At 45.8% G+C, this 16,935-nt stretch overlaps 1 protein-coding gene across 5 annotated transcripts in view; it reads left to right on the forward strand.

The window, feature by feature from the left end:
* Positions 1 to 16,935, forward strand: part of GFRA1 (GDNF family receptor alpha 1) — a 380,929-nt gene that overhangs the window by 42,521 nt on the left and 321,473 nt on the right. The window lies entirely within an intron of this gene.

Here is a 16,935-nt window from a genome sequence, read left to right on the forward strand (position 1 = left end):
ACATTTGGCGTGCTTGCTGTTCAGTATGGCTAAAAGTTAGTGGAGTAATGGAGAGTGGAGTGGTGTGTCATAAAGTGGAGTAGAGTGGAGAGTTATGGAGTGGCGTAGAGAGGTGTGGAGTGGCATAGAATGGTGTAGAGTTGAGTGGCATGTAGTGAAGGGGAGTGGCATAGAGTAGAGTGGATTAGAGTGGTGTGCAGTGTTGTGAAGGGAGTAGAGCATTGTGGAGTGGAAGGGTGTAGAGTAGAGATGAGTTGAGTAAAGTTTCAGAGTGGAGTAGAGTGTTGGAGAGTGCAATAACATAGAGTGGAGCAGAGTGTTGTAAAGTTGAGTGGTGTTGAGCAGATTGGAGTGACATAGAGTGCCAAGGAGTGGAGTGGCATAGATTGGAGCAGTGGAGTGGAGAAAAGTGTTCTAGAATAGAATGGAGTAAAGTGTCATGGAGTGGCGTAGAGGGAGTTGTGTAGAGTGTCGTAGAGTGGGGTAGTCTCATAGAGTGGTATAGAGTGGAGCAGTGTGTTGTGGAGTGGCATAGAGTGGAGTAGAGTGTTATAGAGTAGAGTTTAATGGAGTAGAGAGTCATTATAGTGGAACATCGTGAAGTGCAGTGTCAGAGTGGAGTTTCACAGTGGACTAGAGTGAAGTGATGTAAAGTACAGTGTGCAGAATAGGTTGTCATGGTGTGCATTGATTTTGAGTAAAGTGGTGTGGAGTCCATTAATGTAGAGTCCAGTGACGTAGAATGGTGCAGAGCTCACTGCAGTAGTATATAATGAAGTGGCGTAGACTGGCGTAGAGTGCAGTGTTGCAGAGTAGATTCAGTGGCTTAGAATGGATTGGCGTAAAGTGCAGTTGTGAAGAGTGCAGTGGTACATAGCAGAGTAGAGTACACTGGCATAGACTAGAGTGGTGCCGAGTAGAGAGGCATTGAGTGAAGTAGCATAGAGTTGAGTTGTGCAGAGTACAGTGCATTGATGCAGTATGGAGTGGTGTAGTATGGTCTGGTGTAGAGTGTAGTAGCATGTATTGGTGCAGGGTAAAGTGGAGTGGGGTAAAGTGAAGTATGAAGGGTGTGGTAGAGCACTTCCATTACGGACAAAACACCATCAATTGAAATGACCATTATATTTGTACAGGCATACAGTTTTACTATCAAAAGTATGCAGCACACAAACAGTGTGTGGAAATGTCCTCACCTAGTGTTGTTTTGATCATATTAAAATATTTGTTTCCACCACACTTCAGAATTACCAAAACATGGTGTAAAAGGTTTGGTAACATATACATAACTTGTCTTGATCCCAAAGTTCATTTAAAAGTGTGCAGCTGGCACTCCACCTGGGAAGAGGCAGAAATGAGAGAGAGGGGGATGGAACTGGAAACATGTAATTAATTAATGTAGGCTGTTGGAGAAGCAGAACAGAGGGCAGAATTCTTTCCCAAGAAACTTGATGCTATTTAATTTATCTTTGGGACATTTTTACACGGAAAATAAGAAGGTTCCTAGTCGTAATCACGTTTGAGTCTGCGAAAAGATATTTGTTTCCTTTAACTGTCTTGATTTTATTTCGGTTGCATCTATTGCGTGGTGGGCAGTGGAGAGCTGAAATGGATACCCCCAAAAAAGGCTGCCGGTGCCAAACACCTGCAAGCACTATCACAAATTAAACAGTCGAGCTGAGGCCAAGTGTGCACGATGTGCCCAGATGTAAAGGGAGATGTATATAACACATTAACAAATGCCAGATTTGATCATTTCCTGCAGTTTTTGAAAGTAAATAATCAGAGAAAAGAGAAACAAAAAACAGATAATTTTTGGATACCAAGCGCTTACTTTATCCATTGTTTAAGTCAGATGGCAGTTTGTGTACAAAGCAATTTGGTAAACCCCCTACCTGCTTTTCTGTGTTCACTGAATTCTACAAACAGGAACACACCACCTTATCAGCAGTATTGTGAATCCCCTCATGGATACAGCCATCATTTTACCGCTGTTCGCAGTCTAAACCCCCATCCAAGCCGCTTTTAATCAATGTCAATCAGTCATCCATTCCTGCATTAGTGATTTCTTCCCAAGAGTAATGCTATTGATCGACTGCCTCCTCGTGTAAATCTACGAATAAAAACAATAAGTAGGACACTTTTCCCAGAATGAACGGGTTCTTGGGCATCCTAGCGCCATGTGAAAAACTTCTCCTTATTACTGTCTGCATTTATTACATGGTATGGTAGAACTCAGTCAATCTGCATGTATCATTGGAGATGGCCCCTCTTTGGTGAAATATCCACCTAAGAGGTCTCATCTGGAGCGTTGGATTACCTTCTGGAAACTTTGTGAATTATGTGAAGCTGTGGAGCTCACATGGAGCATTGTGTCCATCTCTGTGTGCCTCAGCTGGCATATGATATCCAGATTTGTTTTGTTCCTAGCATTTTACGTCACTTTAATTCACTGACTAGGAACAGGAGAGATGTGAAAGAGGGACCGGAAATGTTTGGATGGAGAAAGACCCCCTTCATGGCTCTGGAGAGTGAATGCCCCTGCTTTGAGTTCCCGAGAGGATGCTGTATCATCTTCAGCCCCGCACTCCGCCTCAGCACAAATTATGATTGTGCATGTGTGATTAAGCTTTTCCCGTGATATGGAAGAAACCTTGAGCAGGGTTTTGTTTCAGGAGGGCATGCATACCATGGTCACTTTCCTTTAATAGAGAGGGACTACTGTTCCCTCATCCCGCTCTGTAGTGGTGACAGAGGTGGTAGAAAAGGGATTATGGTTTCAGGGAAGCTCTTTTTATTTGTCACCCACTAGGGAGAGTGGCCTATCATCCTCTTCATCTCCAATTATTTGCTAGTCTGCTCCAAAAGGCTCCTTGGTTGATCTGTGTGGGACATAGATGTTGCATGCATGAATATATCTGTATGGGTAAAAAGATGTTTGCACAGTATGTGTGGTGCTTGTGGCCAAGGCCAGGTTCGTTTCTATTTTTATGGACAGACTCCAGGTGAAACCTGGATGAAGAGTCAGAAAGAGAGCCCAGACTGCCAATGTGGATATGAGGACTGTTTCTAGTACTCCACGGATCTTCTAAGTGGGCCAGTCGAGAGTGTTTAGGAGAGGAAACAAGGTCCCTTTGAAGGTAGGGAGTATTCCCTGCCCCCTACAGGTAGCTAAGTGGGGCAGCCTGCATATCTTTTGTCCCCTTGTTTTGGATTTATTCTGGTAGGAAACGCCCATCTCCATTCTTTCCAGCTCACTTTCTGGACAAAGACCATTGCTGGTCAAGTCTGTGCAGAAAAACGAAACGTGCTGAACTTTCCAGGACTAGTAACAGAACCGAACTACTGGAAATACAGACAGTCTATCTGCAACATGAGTGTAAAATGGGACAGAAACTTCCAGTCGGTATGCCAAGATTTCTTGTCTGCAACTATGGTCGCCACATCAAAGGGATCAAGTCATTTTTTAGCTCCATCTTTGAAGTATCCGCTGTCAATTCCCAGTGCCTGGTTCCAGACCCGAAACTTGGTGCCTGGAGGAACTCCCTGGAATTAAATTAAGATGGAAAGTAGGCCAACTGATAAGGAGGGACATGGGTTGTGTCCTTACATGAGGGAGTCACTGTTCCAGAGAAGGGGGGCCGTTAAAGAGCTAAGGTGGGATAAGCCATAGTAGCCTGCTGTGCCCCAGGGCGTGATTGGTGCCATCCTAGGGTAAATTCCAGAAGTACTTGCGGATCCATTGAAGTGTGAGTGAACGGTAAACCACAGACATGGAGATTATCCAGAAGCATAGGTCTATGTATGTTCCCCACCATTCCAGTGCTGTGAAACTGCAAGGTGTTGCATGAGAGCACCCATGAACCACAGGGCAGTGACACACTTCAACAGGTCAGACGACGATCTGCAGTCATCATCACCAAAAAGAAGAATTCTGTGATGAGAAATCAGTGTCAGCAGCTAAGAACTCTTCTAAAATGGGCACCTAGCAGTTTAGGTGGAAGGTTTGTGCCTTTGTCCGAGGAAGAACTTCCAGGAGCTGGATCCTTTGAGATGTGAGCACTGCAACCTCCATATTGCCTCAATGACTGGAGCTGACACTGCATCCGCTCATCTTTGATCTGTGCAGTGACATAGATTTCACCACACGTTAGCCAGAAAAGCTGTGGAAAGAACTACTGCTCCACCAGCACTGGGGGCCAGTCAGCACACACCCATGAGCTGGGCAGAACACAACACTTAGCACAGGAACCCTGTGTAGAAATTATGGATAACACTGAAAATGTGAGACATAACGCTTGTGATAGCGGACATGATTTCACCCATATCGGGACGACACCCTTATCTCCTTTCCTTGAATCACCTGAGTCCCAGATACTGTAGTGCATGTGTACCTGCCGAGAAGTCCCCAACACTCGCTGTGAACTCTTTCTTTCTGCACTTCTATTTTTCAAAAGACCATGCACTGACTAGTCATTCTGCTATTGACTCCTGGAAAAGGTCCTATGGAAAGAGAAGAAAGAAGGGGATAGTATGAAAGCGATTAGGAAAGGGCACTGTGGATAAAGCTGTCTTCTTAAAAGCGCCAGCGTCTCATCAGAAAGCGCTGCAGTGCGCTGTGAGTAACCCAGCATATTGTGTCTAGCTCTGGAAGCCTTATTGTCTACTTATAGTAGCTTAATTGAGAGTATGTCTCTACCGCTGAGTGCCTAATGTAGAGTACTGTTTATAATATGGAGACCTCCCTCAGGTGTGATACCGCGCTCGCTTTTTAATACTTTATTTGGAGTACTGTTATCACTTCTGGGTGTTTACTCTGCTCACTTTCGGAAAGCTCCAATAGTGTTTTGTGTCCACCTGTGTGGCTCATAGAAAGTACTGTTCTACGTATTGGATTTTTGGAGTATTATGGGATGCCTCATCTGCAGTACTGTATCTAGCGTGCATATGGAGTATTGTGTCCAGGTCTTTGCTCGGCATACAGGAGAGAATAAAATTAGCTAAGTGATTGCTTTAAACATTTGATTTGTGTCCAATGTCCTGATGAGCGTTTAAATTCTGACAGGCCCAGCTGGGCCTTTATACTTAAGAGGTTGATAGAATAAGTACCACTGATTATGATTGCATGTGTGATTTGTTAATGTCAAACACAGTTTATCTGTTGACTTATTTGTGCAGCGCTCAGATGTTTGAATTTCAACCGATTTTAATATACATATGCAAGCACATTAGCAGTATGCTTCTGATGTGATGAAGATATGACTGCTCTATCTCTGTAAGGTAAGTAGGGTACATCAGTTTATCCTTCTGACACTGTTAAATTGAATACCATTGATTTAGGAACTGGATGCCCCCAGTTTGGCCCCAGGCCCAGCACAACCCCAACGAAACACCGACAAAAGAACACCATGATTTTGAGTGGAACAATTTATTACAAAAAAGAACAAAGCAATCCAGATGATGACATGAGATTAAACAAAATAAATAAAACATTATCCTGCACGAGATTATTGAAACAACTTTAGTGAAATAGTGTAAAGAACATAAGTAGAACAGACAAATAAATAAGTCAGAGAGAGGAACATCCAATAGGTACATAAATCAGACAGAGCAATCCATGTCATGATACCACCCACAACACCAGGAACCTCCCGCATTCCTAAACGCCATTGGACAACACAGGTGAAACCACACCACCTGTATCCGTTGAGGGTGGTCCCTACCTCACTGTCCCTTATCCTCATGCCAGGTGCTCAGCCCCACAAACACCAAGCTGCCATAGGGACTGTGATGAGGTGCCAGGAGCTAGAACCCCATGCCCACCCCAGTGATCTCAGCACCCTAGCCCCCCAAGCTGGTGTGTAGATTTGCTGGTTGGTTCAGGACTGCTTGACCCTACCCTTGGTGTTGTCCAGGGGACCCTGTTTTGGGGGCCCCTCTGCTGCCTACGGGTGAATTTAGGATTTGAGATCCTGCCACAAGGGCGACCAGGGACCAAGGGGTCCTTTGCCCTCCCCACCCCCAAAGATACTCTGAGGAAAGAATCCAAAATCTGCAATAAAATGATCTGTACCGGCATCAGATAGGTGTACTCCGTCCTTGTGAAACATGTCCTCACCCCTTAACATTTTGTGTGGGATATTCCAGAAGGACCAGGGCAGTGCACAGCTCAGACAGTTCAGAGTTCAATCGTCGCAAAGACCTAGTGTCTTTGTCCCAGTTGCGGCGTGGGACCATGTATGACCATGCAATAGCCGCCTCCATGAATTCCTCTGCTAGCTGGGCAAATTCCTTCAAGATCACCTCTTTGAGGGCCTTGCGCCCCAGGTTTACCAGGTTGTTACCTTCAAGATAAACAACAAAGAGGTTCAGGAACTGGAGTCCCTTGCAACCTCTAGCTACCTTGATCAGCTGCTGTATCTGTGCAATAGGCAGGCCTCTGATCCCACACCACCGAGAGGACACATTACGTAGAGGTACTGGCTTGGGATTACAGAGCTGTTGCAACCTGTAGGCGACTCGCCGGACAAAGGAGTGACCAATAACCCACACTACACAAGACGGCATTCTACTAAAACAGAAAAGCCACAAGTGTTAGTACACAGTCACAAAGCAAATTTGCACAGTCATTGCAAGTCAGGCCGAATGTAATATTTGTAAGAAATTGATGACCACTGGCCTATGTTTTGGACCTGCTCAAATGACATGCCCACGTCCGCAGCCACCATGGCTGCCCCATTCTAAAAGAGAACGAAGAGTAACTGGTCAGGTCGACCCCAGCTGCCCGAAGTGCAGCGGACAAGACTGCTGAGAACTGATAAAGTAGTAAGCAATCTCCATTCGAATGGAGGAACAAGGCTGGTGATCTTGTATCCAGCCAAACTGCTAAGTAAGACCCCACGCGAGCAACGGACATAGTGGGGAGCCTGGCGAAGTGCTGAGTTTAATTGCTGCCCCTTTCCTCTCCTAGTAGGTTTTGGACCTTCTCAACCAAATCAGTAGCCAGTCCACACTTACCCAAACATCTGCCCACTGTAAGCCCCCACCAACTCACCCGGAAGGCGCCATAAAAAGCCACAGTAAATGCTGCAGCAGATAGAGTAGCCTCATATGAAGAAGCGCAAACCCTTTGCAAGTTGAACAGGGGGAGACCCAAGATATCTGCTGCAATGGGGCATCTGCTATCTTTATTACTACCCTTCAGTCTTGCCCAGCCAGCTACTGCTGTCTTGATAATGAAGGAATTAATTCTGTCCTCCACGCCCTGCAATTTTGCAAAACATTGGATGGCAGCGAGGTGGGCCCTTGCACACGATACTCATTTGCCCTGAACTCTAAGGTCACCCAAAAACAAGCAAATGGCATCCGCCGAGAAAGTATCTGCAACCCTGCGTGAGCGCAGAAAAGATATATATTGTGCAAATGACTTTTCATAAGACACCCCCGTGCAGTTTTCCAGTGATGCCACCACTAAATCCGTTAGTGCGGGGCTCCATTCCTCCACAAATATGATGGGAACTCTGTCATTTCCTCTGCTGCCCAAAGATGATATTCCCAAAACTCCTGCATCACGGAGCAAGATAACGCCTCAGCAGCATTATTATAAATATCAGGAACTTGTTTAGCTTGAAATAGAATATTAAACTTCAAACATAACAGGACCAAATGTTTGAGCAGTCTCAAAACAAACCTACAAGAAGCCCCTTCCCAGTTGATGGCTTCCACTACCGCCATATTGTCTGACCTAAAAATAACTCAGCTGTCCCTGAGCACCTGTGCCCATACATTTACTGCCACTACAATAGGGAACAATTCCAAGAAAGTGATATTCTTTGTGATGCCACTATCATGCCAAGCCGCCAGCCAGTTCCCTCTGCACCGTTGAGGGCCAAACTCTGTACCACCTGCTGCATCAGTGAAAAGACCCATAGCAGAACTAGAGAACAGACGGGAAGGCCCTATAATGGCACCATTAACTTGCTGTAAGAAGCTAGACTAAATCTTCATGTCCTCTTTAACCTCTGAAGGCGAGTATGATGTTTTTCCTTAAGGCCTGCCGTTATCCTATGGATAGACTGAGAGAGAGGCGAGCCATGGGGATAATCCTGAGGGCGAAGTTTAACTGACTCACAAGAACATGGGGCTGATGCAAAGTGACTTCCTTCTGTGCTAACACTGTGTAAATCGACTGCCTGAAAGCTAGCACCTTATCAAATGGGAGGCAGCATTCATAAGCAACTGTATCAATTTCAATGTCAAGGAATGTAAGGCGAGGTAAGGGACCAACTGCCTTCTCTGGGGCGCAGGGAACCCACAAGCTCTCAAACAGGGCAGTCAACTCAGTCAATGCCCATGAACATACCCCCGAATCTGGGAGGCCCAACATCAACAAAATCATTGAGGTAGTGAATAACTTCCTTATTGTGTGTGGTGAATATCCATTGCAACAGGGAGATAAACTGCTCAAAGTAAGTACAGAAGACACTACACCCCATCAGTATGCATTTATCGTAATAATAGGAGCCTGCAAGTTGAAACCCCAAAAGGTGGTAATCATCAGGGTGTACTGGGAGTAATCAGAAGGCAGATTCTATGCCAGTCCTCGCTAGAAGAGCCCCTGCCTGAGTTCACGTAGCTTCGCAAGCACCTGCTCTACAAATGCCTACCGCACAGAGCATAGCTATGGGTCGATCGTCTCATTCACTGAGGAACCCTTGGGAGCTGAGAGATTATGTATAAGCCTGAATTGCCCAGGTTCCTTTTTGGGAACCATTCCCAGAGGGGAACACACAAAGTTCCTCAGAGGAGGGGTGGGGAAGGGTCCGGCTGCCCTACCCAAAGACCTCTCTTTCTCAGTCTTTTTGGAGACCACTTCCTGAGGCATGTGGGCGGACAATACATTTCTACAGTGGAGGATGAGGGCCACTCTAAGGCCAGGAATACTGAAACCAGAGGAGAAACCTAGATATAGCAATTTTGCTGTGTCTTTGTTGGGGTATGAGCGCAACCAAGGGATCAATTTAATGATATGGACTGAAGTGGGCAAATCACGTTTAGCTGAGAGGCTTAACTCCTTCACCTTTGTCTTTGGAATTGTTGTTGCATTTAAACTCTGGGTATGACCGGTGGCAGCAAAAAGGAGCAAATGTGCCTATAGGTGCAGGACTCTGCTGGGCGCGGGCACACCTTCCTATTAAAGGCCCAAGAAGAACCCTTCCTGAGTCCTGCATGTTGCTGGTGAAAAGGCTGCTTCAAAGGGATCTTATTATTAACGCTCTCCAGCCATACATTATCCTCAGTTTGACCCCAGCCTATGTCAGGATCCTCCACATTTGCCCACCGGAAATCATAGTCATAATCCAACCAGGCTATACCCCCATAAAAGTGATGTGCTTTTAATAACTTATTAGAATAAAATATCATGGAGGTTGCTAAGGCTGACTTTTTCTCCAACATCACAGACATAGACACATTAAATCTGAATAACCGATTTATTATGTTCTCTTTGACCTTGGTTTTCTTGTCCTTTGCTGATGCATCCTTACCATCTTTATCTTTCCGTTCACATTCCCTTCTCTTAGCCCTAATCAATGAAAATACATCCACAAAATCTACCTTTCAAATGTTTTCTTTTACATCCTTAGGGACATGTGAAGCCAACTTTCCTGGAGGAGATAATAACGTTTACTGACCCTTGCAAACCGAACCAGGAACAGAACTCATTCCCCCTCCCCCTCCCCTCCCCCCCGGTCAGAAGCCTTACATGGCACAGAATCAGCCTTAGAAGGCTCCTTCCCTCCAGGTGGTGTTGAGCCACCCACGCAGGGGCGTAGGAGACAATACATTTCTGGGGGGGACAGGGACAGCCTTGGGGACTTTCAATCAACCCTATACAAATCGCTCGTTGTTTGCGAACTGCAGGCTCCGATAAATATACACAATCATATATATTGGAATTGAAATAGGGAGAAAGGAAGGCATGTTTTCACAGTCTGAAAGTATCTTTTATTGTTATTTTCATTCACAAAGTAATTAGCTCAAATGTGAAAATAACATGTTGATTAACCTTGCATCTTCATGCACCAAGCTAATAAAGGTAGGAGGGTAAAAAGGAAGAACATACACTTTGTGCCCCACACGCATCATGCCCTTCGCCTCATGCCAATTGGAACCGCATTGGAGATATCAAAAGCGATTAGGTACAACAGTTGTAAACTGTGCTCAGAAACCATAGTTCTAATAACACGTCTACTCCTGTGTGCGATCTTGGGAAGCTCAGCTCCACATCAGTCATAACTAGAAGCATTTCAACTGAAGAAGCTCTTGGAGTTACAGGCTATATAAACATGGATTCTTTCATCTCTGTATAAACTGCAGTCACTAATTTCTTTAGAATCGGCTGTTTGTGATGCACCAAGTCACTGCATATAAAGAAAAAGGCATTCACTGATTAGAAAGAAAAGACATCAGAAAATGACCATGATAGGCTTATTACAGTCGAGTTCTGACATTACAGTGCCTTCTGCCAGAGCTAGCAGCCAAGGTGAAAGGCAGATCAGGTCACAGAGCATAATTAATGCAGCTGTTTAAAGCAAAAAATGGAATGTTGCTTTTCTTTCTTCTGCTCTACTTTAATAGCTTGGAATGACAGAATCTATGCTCTAAGGTTTTAAGTGGTTTGTGGGAAAGTTGGTGGTGTGACCATGTATTATATGGGGTAAAATGCCCCCTGCGTACATAAGGATATTACAAGTCACCTTGTAGTTCATACCTTATAAACAGGCATTGGCAAAGCCAATAGGTCTCGCCTATGCAAGTTCTATTGCCTTTGCCAATGTGTGTAAGCCATGCTGTACACTAGTAAGACTACTATTCAGCATGTCTTGAAGTTAATGGCATAAAGGAGAATGATGTGTCGTCGACAGGTGTGGCGTAGTGTCATGGAGTAAGTAGAGTGTTCTAGAATGGAGCAGTAAACTAACTTTAAAGGAACAGGGGTCCCTTGAATAAAATGCAACATGACTCCCATAAACAATGATATTAAAGTAGTATGCAAATGGAATGTTTCATGCTTTTATTCAATCAAAATATAAAAGATCAAATGTAGTGGGAAAACATCAACAGGGAAAATCGAGAAAGACTAGTATTCGGGGACTACATAAGTTATCTGGATGACCCAAAGTCACCAATTACAAGAAAAATGTAAAAAGTAACCTATATAGTACAGTGGTTTGGAGGAGGCTGGCCTGGTTTGTAGTGGGTACCTATGGTACTTACACCTTATACCAGGTCCAGTTATCCCTTATTAGTGAAATGTAGGCAGTTTCTAGAAGCCAGGCTCTCTAGGGGTAGCTGTAGCCAAGGCTCATCTAGGAGACATGCAAAGCTCATGCAATACCAGTGTAGTCACACTCACACACACATGAAAGAAAATACTCAGTGTTACAAAAATAAAGGTACTTTATTTTAGTGATACAAATGCCAAAAATACCATAGAGACTATACTCCCTTAGGAGGTAATACATCAATTATATACACTAGTAAGCAGAAATAGCTGAACAGTTAGAAAACAGTGCAATTAGTGAAAATCACAATGGTTAGAAATGGGCCTGGGGGAACACAAACCATATACTAAAAAAATGGAATGCGAATGCCGGTTTCCCACCTAGGAAAGTGTGATGTGTAGAGGGGCGCTGGGAGTGTTAGAAAACACCAAAGGTAAGTAATAGAACCCACCTCAGAGCCTAGGAAAGCAGGAGTAAATCACAGTAACGTTCCTAGAACACACAAGAACACGAGAAAGAAGATAATGCAAGAACCAGAAGAGACTTCAAGACACAAAGGGTGGATTCCTGGACCTAAAGACCTGTTGAAGAATGGGACTAAGTCCAAAAAGCCCAGAAGAGTCCAGGGAGGACAGGAGCCCCTGCTAACCCAAATCAAGGTGCAAAAGAAGAACCAGTGGTGAAGAACAACAGTCTGTACTGCACCCAAGAAGGTGAATGACGGTTACTGGTTGGTGCAGATGATATCCCACACCGGATGGATGATTGCAGTGTGGTTTGTGTCGCTGGATTCCGATAACAAGCCTTGGCACACGCAAAGCTCACAGTTAGCAGAAAATACCCCTGCCCGGGACCAGGAGGAACCTGGTGGACTCTACCCAGGAGGGGAAGTCGGAGGGGGCTCTCAGCAACTCACAGAGCCCACATAAGACCAGGCAGCGCACATAGAAGTCCCCCAGCATGGGGACAAAGGAGTTGCAAAAGGAGGCCCATGCAGCACAAAAACAAAGGATCCCACGCCGCCAGAGAACCACTCAGGAAGCTGTGCATCACAGGAAGGAGTGCTGGGGACCGGAGCTACATTGTGCACAAAGAATTTCGTAGACGGATGCCAACAAGCTTTGGCAACTGAAAAACACGTGGTGCATAGGGGTACTGTCTTGGATGGGAAGGCAAGCTCTTAACTCCACCAAAGTTGGACAGTAGGATGTCAGGACCATCGGGACCACTTCAGTCCACCACCCGTGATGCAGGATCCATGCGACTCGTCAGGAGAGGGGACCCACGCAGATGGTCGTCATTGCAGAGAGGTGCCTGCTGAAGCAGGGGAGTGACTCTTTCACTCCAAGGGAGATTTCTTCATTCTTCTGGTGCAGGCTGAAGACAGGTTGTCCTCTGAGGATGCACGACTGGGAAACAGTTGCATTTGCTGGCAAGAGCTGAAGATACAATTTTGCAGAAGTCGTCTTTGCTTCTTTGTTGCAGTTTGTGGGGTTCCTGGAGGGTCCAGATGCAATTTCTTCTGTGAGAAGGTGAAGTAAAGGATGCAGAGAATTCCTTCTGGAGTCTTGCAATCCGAATCTGAATAACCTCCCAAAGGAGAGACCCTAGGGGGATTGGTCAGCTAAACAGGTAAGCACCTATCAGGGGACGGCTCTGACACCACCTGCTGACACTGGCCACTCAGATGCTCCCAGAGTTCGCTGCCAACTTGGAATCCAAGATGGCAAAACCCAGGGACCCTCTGGAGGAGCTCTGAGCACCACACCTGGGGTGGTGATGGACAGGGGAGTGGCCAGTCCCCTTTCCTTTGTCCAGTTTTGTGCCAGAGCAGGGACTTGGGGGTACCTGAACCGGTGTAGACTGGATTATGCGAGGAGGACACCAAATGTGCCCTTCAAAGCATTTCCAGTGGCCTGGGGAAGGAAGCTACCCCTCCCAAGCCTGTAACACTTATTTCCAAAGAGAGAAGGTGTAACACCCCTCTCCCAAAGGAAATCCTTTGTTCTGCCTTCCTGGGCTTGAGCTTCTCAAGCAACAGGAGGGCAGAAACCTGTCTGAGAGGTGGCAGCAGATGGGGCTGCCTGGAAAACCTCAGAAGGCTGGAATGGCAATACTAGGGGTCCTCTAAGGAGCCCCCAGAGTGCATGAAATCATACAATCAATGCTTGCAAAACCCTTGGGGTATGATTCCAACATGTTTGATACCAAACATACCTATGTTCGGAGTTACCATTATTGTAGCTGGACATAGGTAGTGACCTATTTCCAGTACACGTGTAAAATGGCATCCCCGCACTCACAAATTCTGGGACAATGGTCCTGGAGGTCATGGGGGCACCTCTGGTAGTGCAGGGGTGCCCTCACACACAGGTGCTCTGCACCCTGCCCTCAGGGCTGGAGGGCCTGCTATAGGGGTGACTTATAAGTGACCTGGTGCAGTGTAACTGGCAGTGAAAGGGTGCATGCACCTTTTCACACGGGCTGCAATGGAAGTCCTGCAGAAGCCTTTGCATGGGCTCCCTATGGGTGGCAAAAGAAATGCTGCAGCCCATAGGGATCTCCTGGAACCCCAATGCCCTGGGTACCTAAGTACCATATACTTGGGACTTATAAGGGGGCACCAGTATGCCAATTTTGGGTGAAATACTGGGTTACCAGTATGCAACAACCATAATTTCAGGGAGAGAGCATAACTATCGGGGTCCTGATTAGCAGGATCTCAGTAGACACACTCAAACACACTGGCAAACAGGCCAAAAGTGGGGGTAACCAAGCTAGAAAGAGGCTACTTTCCTACAAGGTTAGCATCCACAATAATGATTTACAAGCTTTTATACACCGACTTTTACAAGAATGACTCAAATAGTGAATCAAGAAGTAATTAGCTAAAGTGCCTATGCTTATGCCAATTTATGTACAATATCACAAATTCAAGTCAAGGTACTTTGGCCGACAATATTTCAATCCCCTAGACAAGTATCGGGATCATCCTAAGCCCTGTTAAGCTTGAGCTAAAAGGATTACAGAGTGCTTGTAACCAAAATGGCGAAGATAAATCTGACTCACGTCTCATATGAGTGAGAAGGCAATCAATGGAGATCTGAATCTCTAATCAAGCGCCAATGCCATAAAGTAGAGTGGAGTAGTGTCAGAGTGTAATAGAGTGTCACAGAGTGGAGTGGCAGAGTGTCGTAGAGTGGAAAGGCATAAAGAAGAGTGAACTGGAGTAGAGTGAAGTAAAGTAATGTGAAGTGGCAAAGAGAAAGTTGGGTAGAGTGTTACAGTGAGCATAGTACATTGTTGTATAGTGGAGTGGCACAGAGGGTTGTGCAGTGGCGTTGAGTAGAGTATCGTAGATTGAAGTGGCATAGAGTGGTGTGGAGTGGCACAGAGTGGAGTAAAGTGGAATGGAGTGGCGTATAGGGAGTTGTGTAGGGAGTTACAGAGTGGAGAAAGTGTTAGAGTTTAATGGAATAGAGTGTCAGAGTCTAGTATCATGGAGTGTAATGTCAGAGTGAAGTGTCATAGAGTGGAGTTGGGTGGTCTAGAGTGAAGTGGCATAGAGTACAGTGGTGTTAAGTAGATTGGTGTAGAGTGTAGTGGTATAGAGTGCATTGGTTTTGAGTAAAGTGGTGTAGAGTGCATTGGCGAAGACTGCACTGGTTTAGCGTACAGTGCAGTAGCGCAGAGTGGTGAAGAGTCGAGGGGCGCAGAGTGGAGTGGCACATCATGGATTGCAGTGGTTCAGAGTGTTGTGTCAGAGTGATGCGGTGCATGGTAGAGTGGAGTGGTGCAAGGTAGAGTAGACTGGTGTGTAGTGCAGTGGTGGAGTGCAGTGATGCAGAGTAGAGTGGCATAGAGTGTAGTGGCATATAGTACATTGGTGTAGAGTGCAGTAGAGTGGCATATAGTTGAGTGGTGCAGAGTAGAGAGGAGTATAGTTCAGTGGCAGAGTGCAGTGTTACAGAGTAGAGTGTCATAAAGGGCAGTGGTGTAGAGTAGGGTGGCATAGAATACACTGGTGTAGAGTGCAGTGATGTAGAGTGATGCAGAGTAGAGAAGAGTGGCTCAGAGTACAGTGGTGCAGAGTAGATTAGAGTTGCATAGAGTGCTGTGGCATAGAGTAGATTGCTGCAGAGTACAGTATAGTGGCTAAGAGTAGTTTGTTGCAGAGTGCAGCATAGTGATGTAGAGTGCAGTAGCATAGAGCAGTGCAGAGCAGATAGGAGTGGCGCAGGGTACATTGGAGTGGTAAAGGGTAGATTGGACTGGCATAACATAGAGTGGAGTTGCGTAGATTGCAGTGGCATAGAGGAGATGATTTCAAAGTAGAGTGAAGTGCCCTACAGTGGAGTGGTGTAGAGTAGATTAGAGTGCAGTGGTGCAGAAAAGAGTACAGTGGCATTGAGTGCAGTGGTGCAGGGTAGAGTGGCGTGGAGTTCAGTGGCAGAGAGTGCAAAGTCGCAGATTAGAGGGTCGCAGAGTACAGTGGTCTATTGTATAGTGGCATAGAGTGCAGTGGCATAGAGTGCATTGGTTTTGAGTAAAGTGGTGAAGAGTGTGCTGGCAGAGTGCAGGGGTGTAGTGTGCAATTGTTAGAGTAGAATAGCAGAGATTGCAGTGGCATAGTGTAGAGTGCTGAAGAGTAGAGTGGTGTAGAGTGGAGTGGAGTGGTACAGCATAGATTGCAGTGGCGTGGTGTAGAGTGGAGTGGTACAGCATAGATTGAAGTGGCGTAGAGTAGCACAGAGTGGAGAAAAGAGGTATAGGGTGCAGTGGCATAGGGTAGATTGTTTCAGAGTAGAGTGAAGAAAAGATAGAGAAAAGATAATATACTTCAATATGCTTAAGTATGTAACGATATCAACATAAATAATAACGCTAGGCACAATGGCCCAAAATGAAATATGGCTTCTCCCTGTTAGCCACCCTATAATCAAGCCCTTCATTACCTAGATAACAAAACATTAAACATAAATGTTAGAAAAATATACCCTTCTAATAGCTAAATTGTTGTGTGAAAAGGTAAAATCTGGGCTCAATCTCGACTTCACTGTTTCACCAACTGGTGTGATCTTACTCAAATACAAATATTGTGTTTCACAGAATCTCCTTTCTAGCCTGCAGGCATCAGGGTGAGTGGGACTCTGTTTCCTCTTTAGATCTTCCTCATTGTCTTGCAGCTCCTCTTGAAGGCCTCCTGCAGTGCTCCTCTTCAAGGTGGCAGGTGATGCAGACAGTAATCATCCAAAACTCTTCTCCTCCTCGTGCTCTTTGTTCTTATGAGCACCCTTAATGCCCACAGCTGTGAACAGGACAAACAAAAGGGCAGAGGGCTCAGGGGGCCTCCTGGCTCACCTTCATTCTGTTCCCATCAGATTGGAGGATGGTCTGTACAGGGCTATTATAAGTAGCACTTTTGTGCGCTAATGGCCCTCTGAATAATAGATGTGAGAGGGGAAATCAGTTTGTCCCCTTGTCCCCCCCACCTTCGTCCCCTGTGTCCCCCACCCTCCAAAATCTGGGGGGGATACATCCCCTGCGTCCCCCACACTTCCTACGCCCATGCACCCACGCCATTGTCGCAGACACCAGTTGTCCCACTAGTGCCCATTGCACCAATGACCTCTACCTGTTTTTTAAGGTC

Source organism: Pleurodeles waltl, chromosome 6, assembly GCF_031143425.1.
Source record: "Pleurodeles waltl isolate 20211129_DDA chromosome 6, aPleWal1.hap1.20221129, whole genome shotgun sequence".
NCBI lineage: Eukaryota > Metazoa > Chordata > Amphibia > Caudata > Salamandridae > Pleurodeles > Pleurodeles waltl.